Here is a 19,724-nt window from a genome sequence, read left to right on the forward strand (position 1 = left end):
AAGCCATCCTCTTGTCTTGTTTAATGATGGGGCAGAATGTCTTCTATTGTTTATTGCAGATGTTGACTAATCAGATTTGTGCACAACATTGTAAATAAAGCTTCAGTTGAGGATAGCCTGTAGTATTGTAGTCTTGTACCTGTTCACATAAAAAATGATGGATTTCTGTGGTTGTACACGATTGATTAGATGCCCAATTGTAAATAAAGCTTGGGGTTAACCTTGTGTATTCTCATTGTAATCTCTTGTACCTGTGCACGGCATATCTGCAATAATTAGCTGTGACTATGAAAATGTAAAACTAAAGTCCAGTTGCTCATGAGGGTGTCATTTAAAGGTGCTCTCCCTCCAGCTCTGTTTTCAGCAAGGGGGCATAAACCGTTAGTAGATTAGAAAAGAAACATCAAATTGTGTGCAGGTTGATTAGGCAGTTTGACAGGTCATTCCAATCATTTCACTTGGTCAGAAGTGTGATTGGTTGTTCTGTTTTTATCTGTATTGAGCATTCATGTGTCAAATCTCTTATTTCATTGATTACATTCCGGGGTGATGGCACCTTTGAACACATGATTTCCACCATGGGTCGCAGTGATAGAGAATCCTGCCTACTTTAACTGTGAGCCAAGCAAGCAGTGACGTCACGGGATAGCCCGATGCTAGCCTAATATGACTTTAATCCAACGTCACTGCAACGTTATTTAATGACGTTGCAGGGACCCATATTGCCAATGTTTCTGCAACGTTGCAGAAAAGTCTAATTAGACTTAGGAGGGTAAAGTTATTTTCGACCTTAGATGAACGTTGTCACAACATCGCCTGATGGTAACGTTGCAACTTACCTAAGTACAACTTATGTGCAACGTTGCTGCAACCCACTGTGTTAGTAGGGTTGCAGCCTATTCTCACGCTCACTCGCCACGCTTCACAATTCTCACTCGGAGAAATAACCAACCTCAAAATAGCCTAGGCTACTACCAATTCAATGGCTATGGGACTCTTTTTTTTAATTATTACTTGAACGAACGCTAATCTCGCCTCTCGGTCGTCCTTCGCGCTCAAAGAACGCTACCCAAATCTACCTATCGGGGAGGAGAGAGGGAGAGGGAGCCGTCCCGGCGGGGGGAGAGGGGGGTTGGTGCTTGTGACTACACTTAGTGAACGCTTTGCTTAGCAACCACTCGCAGCAACCTCGCCTTTTTATTAATTACACCCGTGTTTACCTAATGTAGATATCCTATTTCAAAAATGCACTCATCAGTCCGACTCCAACACTTCCACAGCCCTATCAAAACCACTAGAGGGCGCCTCGCCACGTTACATCTCCCATTGCTTTTATGATCATGATGTCATAGTAGACGTTGCTGACGCAGACACTTAAACAGTCAGTGATCCATTCCATCTCATCAGAGTAGCTAGTGACTTCTGGATCTGACACACTGACTTAGAGAAAACAAGTAAGTCCATAATGGGGATAAACTTTAGAGTAAGAATTTTCTACAATTATTCTGTTTTAATTCTTTGTCAAAAACACCCCCAATTGAAGACAGAATAGAGTAGGGGTGAATAGTGGTAAAGTGGGACACTTTCTGATTTTTTTGATTCGGCTTCATTTTTTATAATGATCTAAATGTCTCAGGCCCTCATATGCTACCATTCCAAATAGCTTAAGGGCTCTACTTTACTACAGAGAAGAAAAAATAAAGAAACATTTAACACAGGGGGGGTGACTCTTCCTCAAACACACACTGACCCCAAACCACATTTTTCCAGGCGCTACTTGCAAACTGGGACACCTTTACTGTCAAATTGGGACACCCATTTAGGCCTATTGAATTACATACAGAGTAATAATAAAAACAGTATTATTGTTATTATTAGTATTGTTATTAAGAATAATAAGGATTGAAGACAAGAATATTCATATTTATTTAAAAGAGGGTACAGAACATTCACCCCTTCTGATCCCCTCCCTCACTTCCTCACCAGTCCACCCACAATATTTCAGTTTATTTCATGTATCTCATTTATTTTATTTTATTTAAATTGTAACTTAAAAACTTTAAAATGTGTAACTTACACTATAAAAATATAAAATGAACCTCTCAACATGAATTTAATTTCACCCTCCAAACCCTGACCCTAACCCTAGCTCTGTAGGCCCAGTCTACATTTCAATACAGAGTAGGCAAGTGAATGCATCGGCATCTTCTATTATGCCATTCTCTATAGCCCTAATTTTCTATAGCCCTAAATGTACATCTACCACAATATTGCACCATATAATTGTATTCAGTAGGTTCGCAATTTGCAACCTCACCACTAGGTGCAGCCAAAGATAAAGATAATTCTAACTAGCTAGCTAGTTGTTAGTTATTTAACTAGGCTATCTAGGAAGATATACAAACAAAATGTTCCCATTGGAATGAATTGAATGGCTGTCCCACTTTGCTAGTATCACATTGTCCCAGTTTGACAATATGATACTGTCAGACCAGGACAGTGGCAAAATCACAAAAAATAATAAAGAAAATATCAAAATGAATATGTTTTTTGAACATTCTGATACACCATTAGTTCCCATAACATAATCTACAACAACTACAAACCATCCATCATTTTTTAAACTTTTATCATCTTAACATTTTTCTCCTCAGAACCTTATGTCATTTGACTTATCCATCTTGGTTCACATGCACAGTCAAAGAGGATGGTAGCCACGCCCCCGGAAGTGATGTCAGACACCACAACTCTTTTTATTTTTATTTCATACTTGTTTATGATGAGCACAGTGTGGATTTTTAGCAATGGAAGTGTATGCATAAAAAAATAACAATGATAAAACTCAACTGTCCCAGTTTACTAGTTGTCCCAGTCTACCACTATTCACCCTACATATTGCTCTCTGAGCTTTGTTTAACCAAGTTGTCATCTAAATGATGTGTTGATACTGGTTGATTAGAGGACTAGCAGTGATGGCTCTGGGTAATATGAGTTCCTGGGTGAACCTCCTCTTCATCAGTGATCTGGTGAATAACCACTTGCTTTATAGGACTTCAGTCAGACTGGGGCAGATAAATATAATAATAATAATAATACTTGATTCTTTTGGTTTCTGTTTGGTAAAGTGTTATCCAGCTAGGCCTACCGTCCCTCGTTTTAGTTATTTTACAGAGAGAACTACAACGATCCTCCCTCTATTGTATTTTAGATTGCAATTCTTGCACTTTGCCTTCAGCACTAGATTATGATCTTAGTCACTTGTTTTAGAAAGGAGATGCACTTGTAAGTTCTGGCAAGTAGCCTAGTAGGCTAGTAGCCTACATTGGCCTTTCCTAGTTAAATGCAATTATTGTTAGTTGCTTTGGATAAAAGCGTCTGCTAAAATACTGTAATACAATGAGATCTAGGCTACTGATCCGGGCATCTGTCGCGTTTTGAGAACTTCACTGGAGAGTGCAGCTGATCAGAGCACTATGTTGGTGCGCTTCGTAAACATGAGTCAATCTTGAATTATCTGTATGCTGAGATGAATCCAGTGATGTCCACCTCTTGAAATTTGGTCGGATTTACTGACCGGTAGATCAGTGAAACCCGGGGCTGCCAAGTCTCAGACACACGCATTGCAGCCTATTCTCACGCTTACTCGCCACGCTTCACAATTCTCACTCGGAGAAATGACCAACCTCAAAATAGCCTAGGCTACTACCAATTCAATGGCTATGGGACTCTTTTTTTTAATTATTACTTGAACGAACGCTAATCTCGCCTCTCGGTCGTCCTTCGCGCTCAAAGAACGCTACCCAAATCTACCTATCGGGGAGGAGAGAGGGAGAGGGAGCCGTCCCGGTGGGGGGAGAGGGGGGTTGGTGCTTGTGACTACACTTAGTGAACGCTTTGCTTAGCAACAGCTCGCAGCAACCTCGCCTTTTTATTAATTACACCCGTGTTTACCTAATGTAGATATCCTATTTCAAAAATGCACTCATCAGTCTGACTCCAACACTTCCACACCCCTATCAAAACCACTAGAGGGCGCCTCGCCACGTTACATCTCCCATTGCTTTTATGATGTCATAGTAGACGTTGCTGACGCAGACACTTAAACAGTCAGTGATCCATTCCACCTCATCAGAGTAGCTAGTGACTTCTGGATCTGACACACTGACTTAGAGAAAACAAGTAAGTCCATAATGGGGATAAACTTTAGAGTAAGAATTTTCTACAATTATTCTGTATTAATTCTTTGACAAAAACACCCCCAATTGAAGCCAGAATAGAGTACATATTGCTCTCTGAGCTTTGTTTAACCAAGTTGTCATATAAATGATGTGTTGATACTGGTTGATTAGAGGACTAGCAGTGATGGCTCTGGGTAATATGAGTTCCTGGGTGAACCTCCTCTTCATCAGTGATCTGGTGAATAACCAGTTGCTTTATAGGACTTCAGTCAGACTGGGGCAGATAAATATAATAATAATAATAATAATACTTGATTCTTTTGGTTTCTGTTTGGTAAAGTGTTATCCAGCTAGGCCTACCGTCCCTCGTTTTAGTTATTTTACAGAGAGAACTACAACGATCCTCCCTCTATTGTATTTTAGATTGCAATTCTTGCACTTTGCCTTCAGCACTAGATTATGATCTTAGTCACTTGTTTTAGAAAGGAGATGCACTTGTAAGTTCTGGCAAGTAGCCTAGTAGGCTAGTAGCCTTCATTGGCCTTTCCTAGTTAAATGCAATTATTGTTAGTTGCTTTGGATAAAAGCGTCTGCTAAAATACTGTAATACAATGAGATCTAGGCTACTGATCCGGGCATCTGTCGCGTTTTGAGAACTTCACTGGAGAGTGCAGCTGATCAGAGCACTATGTTGGTGCGCTTCGTAAACATGAGTCAATCTTGAATTATCTGTATGCTGAGATGAATCCAGTGATGTCCACCTCTTGAAATTTGGTCGGATTTACTGACCGGTAGATCAGTGAAACCCGGGGCTGCCAAGTCTCAGACACACGCATTGCAGCCTATTCTCACGCTCACTCGCCACGCTTCACAATTCTCAATCGGAGAAATGACCAACCTCAAAATAGCCTAGGCTACTACCAATTCAATGGCTATGGGACTCTTTTTTTTAATTATTACTTGAACGAACGCTAATCTCGCCTCTCGGTCGTCCTTCGCGCTCAAAGAACGCTACCCAAATCTACCTATCGGGGAGGAGAGAGGGAGAGGGAGCCGTCCCGGCGGGGGGAGAGGGGGGTTGGTGCTTGTGCTTTCGGGTCGCAGATGGCAGTAAGACCACGAGATGGCCGCCGCGCTCGGCTTAATGTACAGTCAGGCCACTACAAGCCAAAAGCGAATGTGTTAGTAGGCAAGTAGTGCTTCTGTGATCGGTGGGCTTTGAAAAGAAGACACCGGGAAGCAGAAGGTTGAGTGCTCAATCTGGGGGAGGCCGGGCTGAGGCCTCAAAAGGGAAAGGGGTCTAGCCCAGGACTGCGCCCTGGGTGGGAGGTCCGAAAGACTCAAGCGAACCCACAGGCTGGAGAGTAATATTGGATTAAGCTAAAACTATGATTAGTTGTTAGCAAATTATGATATTAAACTATTGAAACTGCAATTTAAAATACCCTGAATATATATATATATATATGCAGACAGTACTCAGTCATCATTAGCAAGTTCCCTATTATTTTAAATAATATATATATATATATATATATTATTTAAAATAATAGGGAACTTGCTAATGATGACTGAGTACTGTCTGCAATAATGGTGCTTGTCTCCCCAGACGCTCGGGACACCTATTGTCCTGAGAAACAAAGGGGAGGACAGATCATCAGCTTACCTGGTGTTCTGCAGTACATTTTGTAAATGGCTCGGTTGTCATGAACCAAGAAGGAAAAAGTATAGCCCCCCCAGCACAGCTGGAAGACACTCAGTGGCCACAACAGGTATATACAGTACTGTTTTAAGAATTGGCACTGTAACGTGTATAAAATAACGTAATAATACCAACGTTATCAGAATCTACAGAACAATAGACTACTTAGGGAAATATTGCTGTAATGTGTGCACAACATAACGATAATATGACTTCCTAAGAGTATTGTTCCAGAGTAAGGAGAGATGAAGTCGTGAAGAGTAAGGAGAGACGAAGTCGTGAAGGAGAATCGATTCCTGTGCGTCTACCAACGTTGTTTGATTGGGCCAACGCCGTCACCAGTGGTGAATGGCGCGCAGGTTTAAGACAAATAACTGACCCAGTGATTAATTGGTTAATCGCCTGGGTGCCACCGCTCCACGTCTTCCATCTTGCAGGCTCGTAGGAAGGCACGTGATTAAGGTTTCTGATCAAAACTTTAATAATACGACATAGCTGGTTAACATCTGTGAAGTGTATTTTTACCTGCAGGATGGACAGAGCGGCCGTGGTGAACCAGCCATTGGGTCAAGCAAATACAACATGAGTACACAAGAAATGTTATCTCCACTGGAGAAAAATATTTCTATTGACATACAATCTAATAAATGACTGAACTAACTTGTGTGGTGCTCTGGAGCTAAGGTCCGTTCTACGATGGGATTGTATTGTCCATCGTGGCCTGACGTCCGAGAGCTGGAGACTAACCATCAAGACTACACTGAAGAGAGGATCAGGTGAGCTGTGAGTGAGTAGCCAATTAACCAAGTAACATGCTTAACCTGACTGGAATTTACTATTAAAAAGAAATAGGGGAAGCGTAGTGACTATAGTGACGACTATAGTGACTATATTAGCATATCCCTGTTGGGAAGGTAGGCACTGACTTATTTGAGTTATAGGGAAAGCAAGAAGCAGTAATTAAGTGAACTATTTAAACTCAGTAGTGTAGGAGGGACAATGAAAGGACTAGTGTGTACATGAGGGCAAGGAAGAGAGAGTAAATATTATTTGCTAAGTTATATTCTAGACTAACCATCCGAAGCGAAAGACTCATTGGAAATCTAGTGCCCTGCAGGGGAAGAAATTAGTAATATTTTATTTTCAGCAAAGTCATTTAGCAAAGAGAATTATAAAATCATTCTTTTAATAAAAACATTGTCCCAATTAGTGTTTGCTCTTAGCCAGGGTAGTGTTAAAAAGCAGGGCAAGACATTGTTTAGTATAATTTATATTTTTATTAGGAAATAGATGTAAAATATTAGAACTAGGTATAGAATGTTTTTTAGATTAATAGCGTTAGTTTTTATAAGCTGAATTGTTGCTAGAATAATTTATATTTTTGAAATTTTTATTTGGACTGTCCAAAACATAATCAGTCGATTTTCACTCACTATTATCACCAGGAAATAATGAGAGAAAGGTATGTGGAGAGAAAACCAATGACTATATGATAAATTGAACAAATTGTTATATTACACTGTTGTTATACAATTGTACTATTGAATAAGGAATTTGTTAATCTGTTGTTAAAGTCTCTGTGTGCAGCAGAAATAAAATTGGAACCAGACCAGTCGCGCAGCAATGGAGGTCAGGATACCATCATGAACCGTCTGTATGGTAATTAAGACTTAAGTGCAATCAATTGCCATCAATATCAGTACCAGTGAGATTGGTGTATTTTTACTTTCATCTTAGAGCTGTACTAACAAAGTACTATACTGTGGTGTTAATTTGTGTGTTTTTAATTCAATCCAAAGGAAGATAGAGCAACATGGCAGAATCAGAACAGAGCAGTACACCAATGCCAAGACAAGTGTTGAGCACACATGCGGAAATTGTCCTGGAAGAAAGAAAACTAGATCTCTTTCTAGCCTGCATTTACCACTGTGTGAAAGACAAGTGTGATTGTTGACCAATGGGGTCTCTCTCTCCATTACAGGGAGGGGGCGGGGTCAAGGCAGTAGTGAATGACAGGCCACAGCTACAGGAAGCAGGTAGAGTAGAGAGCGTCAGAAATTATCGACTGTTCATTGTTTGTGAAATCTCATCATACCCCAAAGGCCAGGTGTGACCATGAGACATGCTGAGGTCATCGCCCAAAAGAATGTGTACCCCAACGAGGCTGGCGCCAGACGGGGGAGGTGATTGACGGGTGAGCCCGGCGGCTGGACTGTGGGGTTCCGGCGGCTGGACGATAGGGTTCCGAAAGGAGGCCTATGGTTCAGGTGCGTGGAACATGGAATGTGATGCCGCACGGGGCAAGGAGAAAGGAGAATGGCACCTTACCCCCAGCCAGACCTCTGGGAGGGACACAAAGGAAAGGCCAGGGGATGGGGTTTTAAAAAAAACAAAAAAAAACAACAATAAAATACAATAAAAAATAAATAAAATAAAATTAACAGTGAAGAAAGATAGCTCTAGAACGCCAGGAGTATGGACATTAATTCTGCTATGAGTGGTCAATGCTTTATGCTCAACTAAGGAATTAAATTATTGATTACAGTCCCCTACAGGAGAGATTTAGTTAAAACATGTCATTAATTGTCCACTGCATTATTTTGATAATCCCGTGTCCAAAGGGGGGATTGGTTTATTTAGGAGCCAGGCAGTGTAGCTGCCGGGACCCTATTGTAGTTGCCTATGTTTTTATTATTCTTCATCTTCCACTGAAGTCTAATATCTCGTGGACAAAACATCAGGGCAAAATTGTCATAAAGGATAGATGTAGTGTGATTTCTTTCAGAATTTTATCTCAATAATTGAATTTTGGACAATGTTTAATTCTGTCCTCTGAAACCAACACTACATTACCCACAATCCAACGCAAGCTCCACCAATCGGAGACATCGCTGTTGGCAAACATACCTAGCCGCTGCCGAGGATTACAATGACTAAATTCATTGATTGGCCAAATTGAGCGACAATGCATCAAAATGTTTTACAATACACAGTACTGTCAACAGCTGTCTCTTTAATTTGTTGAATATATTAAGAGACTCTGATCACTTAGGCCACCCATCCACACTTTAAAGAGCAGACCATCATTATATGATGCAACGTCTATTGTTGTATCCTTTGTTTCAGTGTATACGTTAATCAACAACGATATTTCATGGGCTATTATATATACCACATATTCAGTGTTTTATGATGACACAGACGGCTTAGTCTATTTGTAAAACCAAACGTCAGTTGTTGTTAATTAGCTCAGTGAGATGGAGGATGTTGCTTGGTGTCAGAAGTTACAAGTTCAATCCTCAACTGATGCAAAATGAACATTGGAATGTCAACTTTTTTGTTGTCTTCATATTCTCTTGCTCATTGCTCCAAAACTTGCCTGAAATTGCCTGGCCACGCCTCATTGTTGCGTAGCAACTTTAGGTGTGGTTTGATTTTGGCAAGGTTTATTTAAACTTAAGTTAAAGTTTTAAATAAGTTTTATTTTGATACCAACCAAGCAGCAAGTTTAAGTTAATGTACAGACAAGGCGCTGGTCCGAAATTTATCTGCACAACAATTTTATTAGAAATGTATAATAACTTTAATTTTTAATTGGAACAAGAAAACTGCAAATGTTTTTGCTGATAAGGAAAAGGAGTAAATGTGGTTGGAATTGTACCCTAACTCCTACGCTATGCTGAGTTCGTCTCCCCTCTACCCAAAAGTGAAAGTGGACATCTGTAACCTCTGCATTGTGCTGAGTTCCAGTAAAAATGGGACAAAGTGACTCTTGAGCCAAAGACCATCAAGGAAAGGCGTCTATGGAGTGTCAGTCTACCCAGTCTCCTCTACACTCTACTGGACTGATCGGACAAAGGACACTCCTATGCCAGGGAGTGTGGGTGTTAAGGATCAGACGGGTGGTAAAGGACATTCCTATGGATGCCATCAGACGAGTGGCAGAGGATTAGACGGTGACCATCAGACGGGTGGCAAAAGACTGGACGTGTGCCAATGGATCAGACGGGGGAGGAGGAGAACGAAGGACCTCAACGGACATCGCGAGGAGGCAGAAAAACATGTCCGTGAGAATGACTTGTCTTAATGAATAATCACTAATATATACATATTGTCATTAGTTATCTGTAACGGGACAAAGCAGATGATTTATCTGTCAATGTACGAATTTCTGTTTGTTTTGTTAAACAGTCTTAAAAGTGTTTAACCGTTTTATGTTTCAAGTTTCAAAAAGTAAATGGTTAAGTACTGTGTGACTAACATGTGGGTTTCCTCTCCACATGTGTTCGAGAAACTCTCTCTCGCGAGATGGCTTGGCTGTGGGATGTGGACAAGGCAGTTGAGACTGGCGCCAACTGTCCTCTGAAAATTGGGGCAAAGACGCAGGACTCCGCTCCCTACTCCAACCTACAGACAGCTAATGTTTTCTGAATAACAAACACAATTACAATACACAGTACTGTCAACAGCTGTCTCTTTAATTTGTTGAATATATTAAGAGACTCTGATCACTTAGGCCACCCATCCACACTTTAAAGAGCAGACCATCATTATATGATGCAACGTCTATTGTTGTATCCTTTGTTTCAGTGTATACGTTAATCAACAACGATATTTCATGGGCTATTATATATACCACATATTCAGTGTTTTATGATGACACAGACGGCTTAGTCTATTTGTAAAACCAAACGTCAGTTGTTGTTAATTAGCTCAGTGAGATGGAGGATGTTGCTTGGTGTCAGAAGTTACAAGTTCAATCCTCAACTGATGCAAAATGAACATTGGAATGTCAACTTTTTTGTTGTCTTCATATTCTCTTGCTCATTGCTCCAAAACTTGCCTGAAATTGCCTGGCCACGCCTCATTGTTGCGTAGCAACTTTAGGTGTGGTTTGATTTTGGCAAGGTTTATTTAAACTTAAGTTAAAGTTTTAAATAAGTTTTATTTTGATACCAACCAAGCAGCAAGTTTAAGTTAATGTACAGACAAGGCGCTGGTCCGAAATTTATCTGCACAACAATTTTATTAGAAATGTATAATAACTTTAATTTTTAATTGGAACAAGAAAACTGCAAATGTTTTTGCTGATAAGGAAAAGGAGTAAATGTGGTTGGAATTGTACCCTAACTCCTACGCTATGCTGAGTTCGTCTCCCCTCTACCCAAAAGTGAAAGTGGACATCTGTAACCTCTGCATTGTGCTGAGTTCCAGTAAAAATGGGACAAAGTGACTCTTGAGCCAAAGACCATCAAGGAAAGGCGTCTATGGAGTGTCAGTCTACCCAGTCTCCTCTACACTCTACTGGACTGATCGGACAAAGGACACTCCTATGCCAGGGAGTGTGGGTGTTAAGGATCAGACGGGTGGTAAAGGACATTCCTATGGATGCCATCAGACGAGTGGCAGAGGATTAGACGGTGACCATCAGACGGGTGGCAAAAGACTGGACGTGTGCCAATGGATCAGACGGGGGAGGAGGAGAACGAAGGACCTCAACGGACATCGCGAGGAGGCAGAAAAACATGTCCGTGAGAATGACTTGTCTTAATGAATAATCACTAATATATACATATTGTCATTAGTTATCTGTAACGGGACAAAGCAGATGATTTATCTGTCAATGTACGAATTTCTGTTTGTTTTGTTAAACAGTCTTAAAAGTGTTTAACCGTTTTATGTTTCAAGTTTCAAAAAGTAAATGGTTAAGTACTGTGTGACTAACATGTGGGTTTCCTCTCCACATGTGTTCGAGAAACTCTCTCTCGCGAGATGGCTTGGCTGTGGGATGTGGACAAGGCAGTTGAGACTGGCGCCAACTGTCCTCTGAAAATTGGGGCAAAGACGCAGGACTCCGCTCCCTACTCCAACCTACAGACAGCTAATGTTTTCTGAATAACAAACACAATTCTTTTAAAAATTGACTGTGTGTTTTTGAGTTAGCATCTCTTGTCTGAAGTTATTGTTTAATGTTAATTGTTGTTTTATTGACATTTTTGAGTTAAGCTAGCATCCGATGGTGAAGAATTCACTGTGACAGTCTTTAGACTGCCAGACGGGGGTCTGAGGTGGGTTTCTGTCACCAGTTTCAGTGATCTCATTCACTGTCCAGATAAAAGCTATATCAGGCTACAGTGACTCTGTACCAATGTATATTTAGATGAGCTGCCCGCCGTTGTGACCAAATAGGTCATGGAAGTTGAGGAAAGGTCAGAGGGGTCTCAATTGACCATGCGGTCAGCAGAAGAGCCGTCAACAGCTGTACCATTGTTTAATCCGGACATTAGATATAGTTCAGGTCTAATCTTGAACGGGTTATGTTCCATCATTGCTTCTAACCATAACTAAGATAATTGTCAGGTGACCAGCCTATATTAAGCCCCCCACGAAACAGTATAAAAGGAGAACCACTGGAGTGGAGGGGGGCGCTTAACCTCGTAGCTCTGATGGCTTAGGCTATCTTACGCTGGCTTTAGCTTAGCTTAGCAAGCTAGCATGTTAGCATGCTAGCTCCACCTGTTGTCAACATCTGCTCATCTGTATACGGTATGATTCATTGTCTAATCCTGTTACGTATCTGTGTTGTACTAAGCTATGTGTCAAATCTATATTGAGCCATGCCTAAAGCTTGGTTACTGTATTGTGTTTTGATATATGCTTATTATGCTAAATAAACACCAGAAAGATTTCTCTTCTCAGCATTCATTGATCAGTAAGGTTTTAATCAAGGTTTCCCACATCATAGGTTAGGGTTATAGGGTTAGGGTTATAGGGTTAGGGTTAGGGTTATAGGGTTAGGGTTAGGGTTATAGGGTTAGGGCTTGGGTGACGGTTTCAGACTGTAGTAGGCTGAGCAACTACTCACACTCTCCTGCACCACCATGACCTTCACACCATGACCTTCACACCATGACCTTCACACCATGACCTTCACACCATGACCTCCACACCATGACCTTTACACCATGACCTTTACACCATGACCTTCACACCATGACCTTCACACCATGACGTTCAGCAGGGCCCTCCCGCGTCCATCACTACATCTGGGACCCAGGAGGTGGCGCCATAGGAGGAGACGACCTACCACGCCGGCAATGGACCACACTGAACCGCCTGCGAACTGGGGTTGGTCGTTTTAAAACATCGATGAAGAAGTGGGGCCTGGCAGACAGTGCGGCATGCGAGTGCGGTGACCCTGACAGACAGCCGAACATATAATCACCACTTGCCCCTTGTACAGACCACCCTCGGAAGCCAGCCTCTTTGACCTAGGACCCGAGATGTTGGCATGGCTACACGACACCGAGTTGGACCTCTGACGTTACACGAAAGAAGAAGACACCATGACCTTCACACCAGAGAATCTCCATTACTTAACCCTCTCTCTGTCTCCTCCTAGTCCTGAAAGTGTTCAGGGTCAAAGTTCCCGCACCTCCTGGTCCCCTCCCACTCTGCTTAACCCCCCGACCTTGCCCCCCCTCCTCCCCCTCCCCTCCCGCAGGTCACGGCGTCGGCGTGCGCCACCGTCCTCATGAAGGAGATTAAGAGGAGCGAGCGAGGGGTGCCGGTCCACTACAGCCAGCCCATCTGCTGAGGGGTGTGGAGGAGGACCAACCAGTGCAGCCACTGGCAACGTTTAATGCAAACTCGAATGGAGGTCCCCCGCCCGCGTTTCTTCTTCTCCTGCTGCTTTCAATGCTGCTTCACACAGGAAGTGTGGATCCAGAAGGGATGTTTACTGTTAAGTAGTTGAGTGTGATTTGCATGGTCAGCTGGTGTGAACCAGAATAGTCTCAGGACTGTGTTCCATGTTCGTACCAGAAGGGCATCGTGTTTCTATGAATCCATTCCACAGGGGTCAGTAAATTGGCTGGCTTTGTGCATTTTACCTTCAATCATTTATTTTTGTATTGTATAGCCTAGCATACTAGCTTCACTATGACGTTGGCATAACAGCTTCTGATGGCCACATAAAGAAGTGAACCTAGTTGTATTATGCAATTAAATGCATTTATTTCGGCCTTCCGGGAGTCCGTTTCTAAGAAGGGCCCGGCCGTGTGGCTACTGAGACGGGCCAGGGTGTCGTTACACTGAGAGAATCCCCTTCCTGCTCCCCAGAATGGCTGTTGAGTGAAGCGACAGGCCGGCAGCCTGTGGTAATAATCAAGGCTTTGGCTGCACAAGCAGTTGATCCCGAGGACCTCGAGTGCAGAGAGCTGCTTTTCTAGTGACCAAATGATGCCGAGACTCGCCAGTTTGCGTCATCTGACAAAAATAGCCGGTAGAGATTTTCCAAACGCTTGTTTGTACGTTTGTTACACTGTAATCCAAGTATTTCCGTCCTGTTACAAATGGCTGTATTCTAATGTTGTTCTATACTGAGTATCTTGGCCAGTTGTTGAAAAAATAAACATTCTTAAGTGCTTCTTTTCTTTAACGCCGGCTCCTGTCTGTCTATGATTGAATGAGAGCTTGAGGACAAACATCACAGACCAATGTTGTGGATATACTTTATTTGTAATATTTATTTTTTATTGTGCTCATGTATAGAAAAAAAGGCAAGGCAGATGGAGTATTATATGTACATTGATTAACCGAGTAACAAAAAGACGATGTGTACACCATGCAGTCCCAGGATGAGAAGGTCAGAGGTCAGGTGTGTGATGTAGCAGCGATGCAGTCCCAGGATGAGAAGGTCAGAGGTCAGGTGTGTGATGTAGCAGTGATGCAGTCCCAGGATGAGAAGGTCAGAGGTCAGGTGTGTGATGTAGCAGCGATGCAGTCCCAGGATGAGAAGGTCAGAGGTCAGGTGTGTGATGTAGTAGTGATGCAGTCCCTCTCGGCAGGAGAGCACAGGAAGTAGGCTACACCTGGAGAACACAACACACTGTCCAGAGACCACCTGATGAGATGCATCACTATGCCATACAATAGTTGTTTATAGATTAGGACTGAGATGTATTATCTGAGAGGGTGTTGGTTGGAACCCCGGCTCTTCAATGAGCTTTGAGTTGAAGACGAGAGCTCCACAGAGGACAGTTTGGCCTGGCAGGATGGAAGGGTGTAGCCAAACCACGCCCTCCTCTCCAGCCTACACCACCTGGCAGCCCCCCTCACCAGCCTACACCACCGGACAGTCCTCCTCTCCAGCCTACACCACCTGACACCTCTGTGACAAGCTGACTGCTTTGAAAACAGTCTTTAATTGTGGCCTGTTCCCCACCATCTGATCAACTATAGAAGTTTGTGCCTAAAGCCTAGTTTTCTCAATCCATGCTCAAAACATGCACGGCTGGTATACTTCCATCCACTCCCGTCTCTTCCTGGGCGCAGCACAACAGGAATGAGAAAGAGGGGGGAATGGGTGAATTAATTGGAGTGTGACGCCCTCTAGTGGTGAGAATTGTGAGTCACATACTGAGAACCTAGGTCAAGTACACACACTGTACATTTGACTTGAGGTGCGTTAGATTTATCTCTGAGTTTGAGGCCAAAGTATGAGAGAGCTAAGCGTCTTTTATCCATATCTGGGCAACATAACGCATGAAAGAAACATGAGACAACTTTAAAGGTTATGTACATTTATACAGTTTCACAAATACAGTACGTCATTAACAGTAATGTCACATGACACACAGACATTCAGATATGGAGCAACATAGAACCATTTGGGGGAGTCGATCGCCTTGTTGAGAGGGGTCAGGGAAGAATTTTTACAGCTCACTTATCTGGCCCCCGGGTGATACTGTTTTTTTGCTTCCCTCTGGAATATGTAGGGGTGGGTCGTATGCCCTCCTCCCTTGTGCTCTGTAAAGTGCATTGTGTTGCCCCTGGGTATGAAATGCGCTATACAAATAAAGCTTTGATGGAGCAAGCTCCTGGAGTATGTTTGTCTACCAGCTAAACATTTATAAAGCAATACATTACATTTTCAGAGTAAGAGAAGCTAAAAACGACATAGGAGAGACATGGCAAATACTGGTGTGTGTTTGCTATGGCCCAGGCCTAAAGCCGGAAGTGGGCTGGTGTATGTCTGTGTGTATGTGTGTGTGACAGGAAGTCCAGGCAGCTCACTGAGCACAGTCGTGGGATGGGCACTGATTAGCGCACATCAGGATACAGTGGAGATAGGACCCAAACACAGGCAGAGAATGTTCAGAGACTTTATTCATGAATGAAATCAGTACAAGCACAAGACATAACAAGTAACCCCAAACTGAACAAACCAAATGTTGAGGCCAATGGGGTAGATGGTGATGGTCTAGATGATACGTCTTCACACCCTGGTCCAGCATACCAGAGGTCCACCCTCCCCAGGAGGTAGGTAGGTGGGTAGTCTACACCTACCTCCGTACGGCCGAGGACATCTTGTGGATGGAACACATGAACATTGTTGACCTCTACGTTGGTCTACCGCTGATGAACACAAAGATACATCGGTGGAGAATACGGATAGCTGACCATATCGAACGTCCTCCTGACCTCATCACACCAAGCCTTGTCCTCTGGGAACCCAAGCATGGTAGAGCCACACGTGGTGCTCTGAAGACAACATATGTGGATATGATGAAGAAGAATCCTGTCTAAAGTGCTGATGAACTAAACTCTGGTAGTTTGGACCAGGATGTGAGGACAGATGTCATCTCAAGAGCCCGAGTTGCCCCAGTGGCCTCGACATGTGGTTGGTAGGTGGGTGGTTGGGTAGATTGGTGTTGGTCGGTCTGTCATCGTGGGGTTATTTGTTATGTATTGTGTCTTAAACGTCTTGTTTCCGGCCTGGGGCCTCATTTATCATTGAGGTACGCCTTCTTTTACACGGTCTTTTTCGCGAGTTCAGGCGTACGCCATTTGCCCCCCCCACATTGCGATTTATCAAGCCGTAAGGGCGAAAATTTAGTCGCCTTTCTCCGCGCTTTTGTAGGACACCTCTCCAGTTGGCGTACCGATTTACACGGTGTTCTACGCCCTTCTTGAACACAGGGGGAACTGGCGACGCAGGTGGTGCGTCGGTGAATTACTATGTTTGACGGAGAGAATAAGAGCGACAGTTCATGAACGCACAATCATGTAGGCTACTAGGCCAATTCAGCACAAACATATATCGCAATGCAAGATTAGACGTGTCCTCTAACCGGCTCATTCATGGTTCGATATGGATTTGTTCCCCAAACTGTACCTATGCGCTGTCCCAAACCCTTCCGCGCTATATGTCACACACTTAATGCAGGCACTCCATCAAACGCCAATCATTGACCAATTAGATTGTCATTAATATGTGATCATGTGGACCTGTTTGCTCTTTGGTAAGCATATAAATGACAGTCCTCCTGTGCGTAATGCGAGCCTAAATGAATCCGGCGCTACTCGGCCTACTGGCCGATAGAACTCCAAATAGGTGACGGCGATGGCGACTGCACCCACATAAGGGCACCATCAGTGAATGAATACGTCTATGTGAATCGCTAAAATGTGCACACTAGAAATACCCAAATCATATGTGACGCCGACATGCTCATCACAAGTGTAGTGGCACGGTGGCCTGGCTCCACGCATGACTCATTCATCCTGGCGCACAGCAGGGTAGGGGCTAGACTGGAGGCAGGCGCTGCGCGTGACGGCTGGCTTGTTGGTGTGTTCATAGCCAAGATACATATTCTTTGTCTTATTTACTTTTAATCTTTATTAGCATTTTCCATCCATACAACGACAATACAATAAAACATAAAAACCTACAATAACAGTTTATGGGTACATCCATCAATGCAGCTTTTTTTTCTTACTCAAATATGACAATTTTAATATTAGTGGTATCATCACACTTCCTTCTATAATCCATCCATTTATCCCATCTCCCTTCTAACTTTCCTTCCTGCATCCTCAATGCATGCGTGAACCTCTCCCTAACATACATCTCCTCCACAACACCCACCACTGCTCCTTGGTTGGGGGTTCCACCTTATACCAAGCCCTCGTTATTGTCTTTTTACTAGCAACCAATAGTACTTTCACTAGGTATCTGTCCCCTCCTTGTACATCATCCCGTGTTATGTTTGCCAAGATATATATTCAAAGCTGATAAGGTGGAAGTCGGCGCGCTGGAGGTGGAGGGTACAACTCGCGGGGGCACGACCGTCAGGTCCAGGACCACTGCAGACTCCCCCTCCTCTGAGTCCCACCCAACGTCAGAGTCTGGAGAAACAATTTCAATCATTTTCTTTGAGTTTGTCTGTGAACTTGATTATGCATTAAACATTTCATTGTGCAGCCATATTCATTTGATATGTTTTTCTGTTGGCAGCCAAATAAATGCTTAAGTGTGATTTACCGGGTGATTTAGATGAGAGTCTTAATAATGTGGTCTAACATTATGAAGTGGTCATCTGTGTTATCGTTCCCTGTTTTTGGTCCTGAATCAATCATAGCCTACCACAGAATGTGTGGAATGTTTGCTTTCCAACACTTTCAAATGTAGGCTCGTACAAATAGCTTACCTTCCGAAGATGATTTTCTTTCCTCGCGTGGACCTCACCAACAAGCACATGCACCTCCGTCTCCGAAAAGTTTCTCTTCTTTCCGCGTTTTTCCATAAACGTCTTTGTCTGTCCTTTGCTCCACGCTATATTATGTCGGTTCCTTCCGGGGAATCCCCGTTGTTCGCTGTCATAGTTTTGACCATATATGGTTGGATTAGGGCGTGGAGGGGGCGGAACACGGGGCGCGTGCGCGTACGCTCTCCCCCCCGCCCGTCTCGGATTTACCGTGCAGAAAAGGGCATACGACATTTTTGATAGATCCGAAAAGCGTGTAAATATTCTCGTCGTACGCTACATTGTGCATTTTCCGCGTTTTCGTCGTACGCCCTCTTTTACACCTGAATTTACACGCTCTTTGATAAATGAGGCCCCAGGCTGTAAGCAGGATGTGACCTTGGATTTTTCCTGGTTCAGAGCCGGTAGCCCATGTTCAAAGATTGCAAGCTTTCTTTTGAACGCTTGAATAAAGGGGCAACTCGCTCTGACAAGCGGGTCTTGGACACAATCAGGTGACATGTGCTGACGGGACTCTTCACTGCGAGCCACCTCCTTCAGCCTGTCCGGCAGCAGCATCCCAATGATGCGGACTATCAGGATGGCTCGTCTCCACAGCCCACGGATGCGCCTCCGACGGAGAGTCAGATCCGGACATCGCCTCCAGTGGGGCTTGGGTGATCGTGGAACGTCCGCGTCAGATTGTCCCTTTACCAGCACCCCACTAGACACCATGGGGGTGGTGATCGCGAATGGTGGTCTAACAGATGGAGCTGTGATAGAAGGGACTGGGTCCGATGGACCTGTTACAGACGGGGCTGTGTCAGGTGTCCTCTTCATCAGAGAGTCCGAAGTGCAAGTGTCCGTCCCTTGACAGACGTCTTCCCACTTCTTACGAAAGAGTCTCTGGCGCAGAGAGAGCTCCGGATCTTGCCTCCAGTGGGCCGTGGGCGATCGTGGAACGTCCAGCCCAGATTGTCCCTTTAGCAACACACCACTACACACCTTGTTCGTGGATAGGTGGCTAGCGGGGCTGTCTCCTCTACTGGTCCTACTCATGGAGAGTGGTGGACTGACAGATGGAGCTGTGATAGAAGGGACTGGGTCCGATGGACCTGTTACAGACAGGGCTGTATCAGGTACCCTCTTCATAAGAGAGTCCGAGGTAGAAGTGGTCGCTCCTTCACAGACTTCTTCCCACTCCTTACAAATGAGCCTCCGACGCCGAGAGAGCTCCAGATCTCGTCTCCAGTGGGGCTCGGGTGATCGTGGAACGTCCGGCTCAGATTGTCCCTTTACCAGCACACCACTAGA

This window comes from Borostomias antarcticus, assembly GCF_949987555.1.
Source record: "Borostomias antarcticus genome assembly, chromosome: 35".
Taxonomy (NCBI): Eukaryota; Metazoa; Chordata; class Actinopteri; order Stomiiformes; family Stomiidae; genus Borostomias; species Borostomias antarcticus.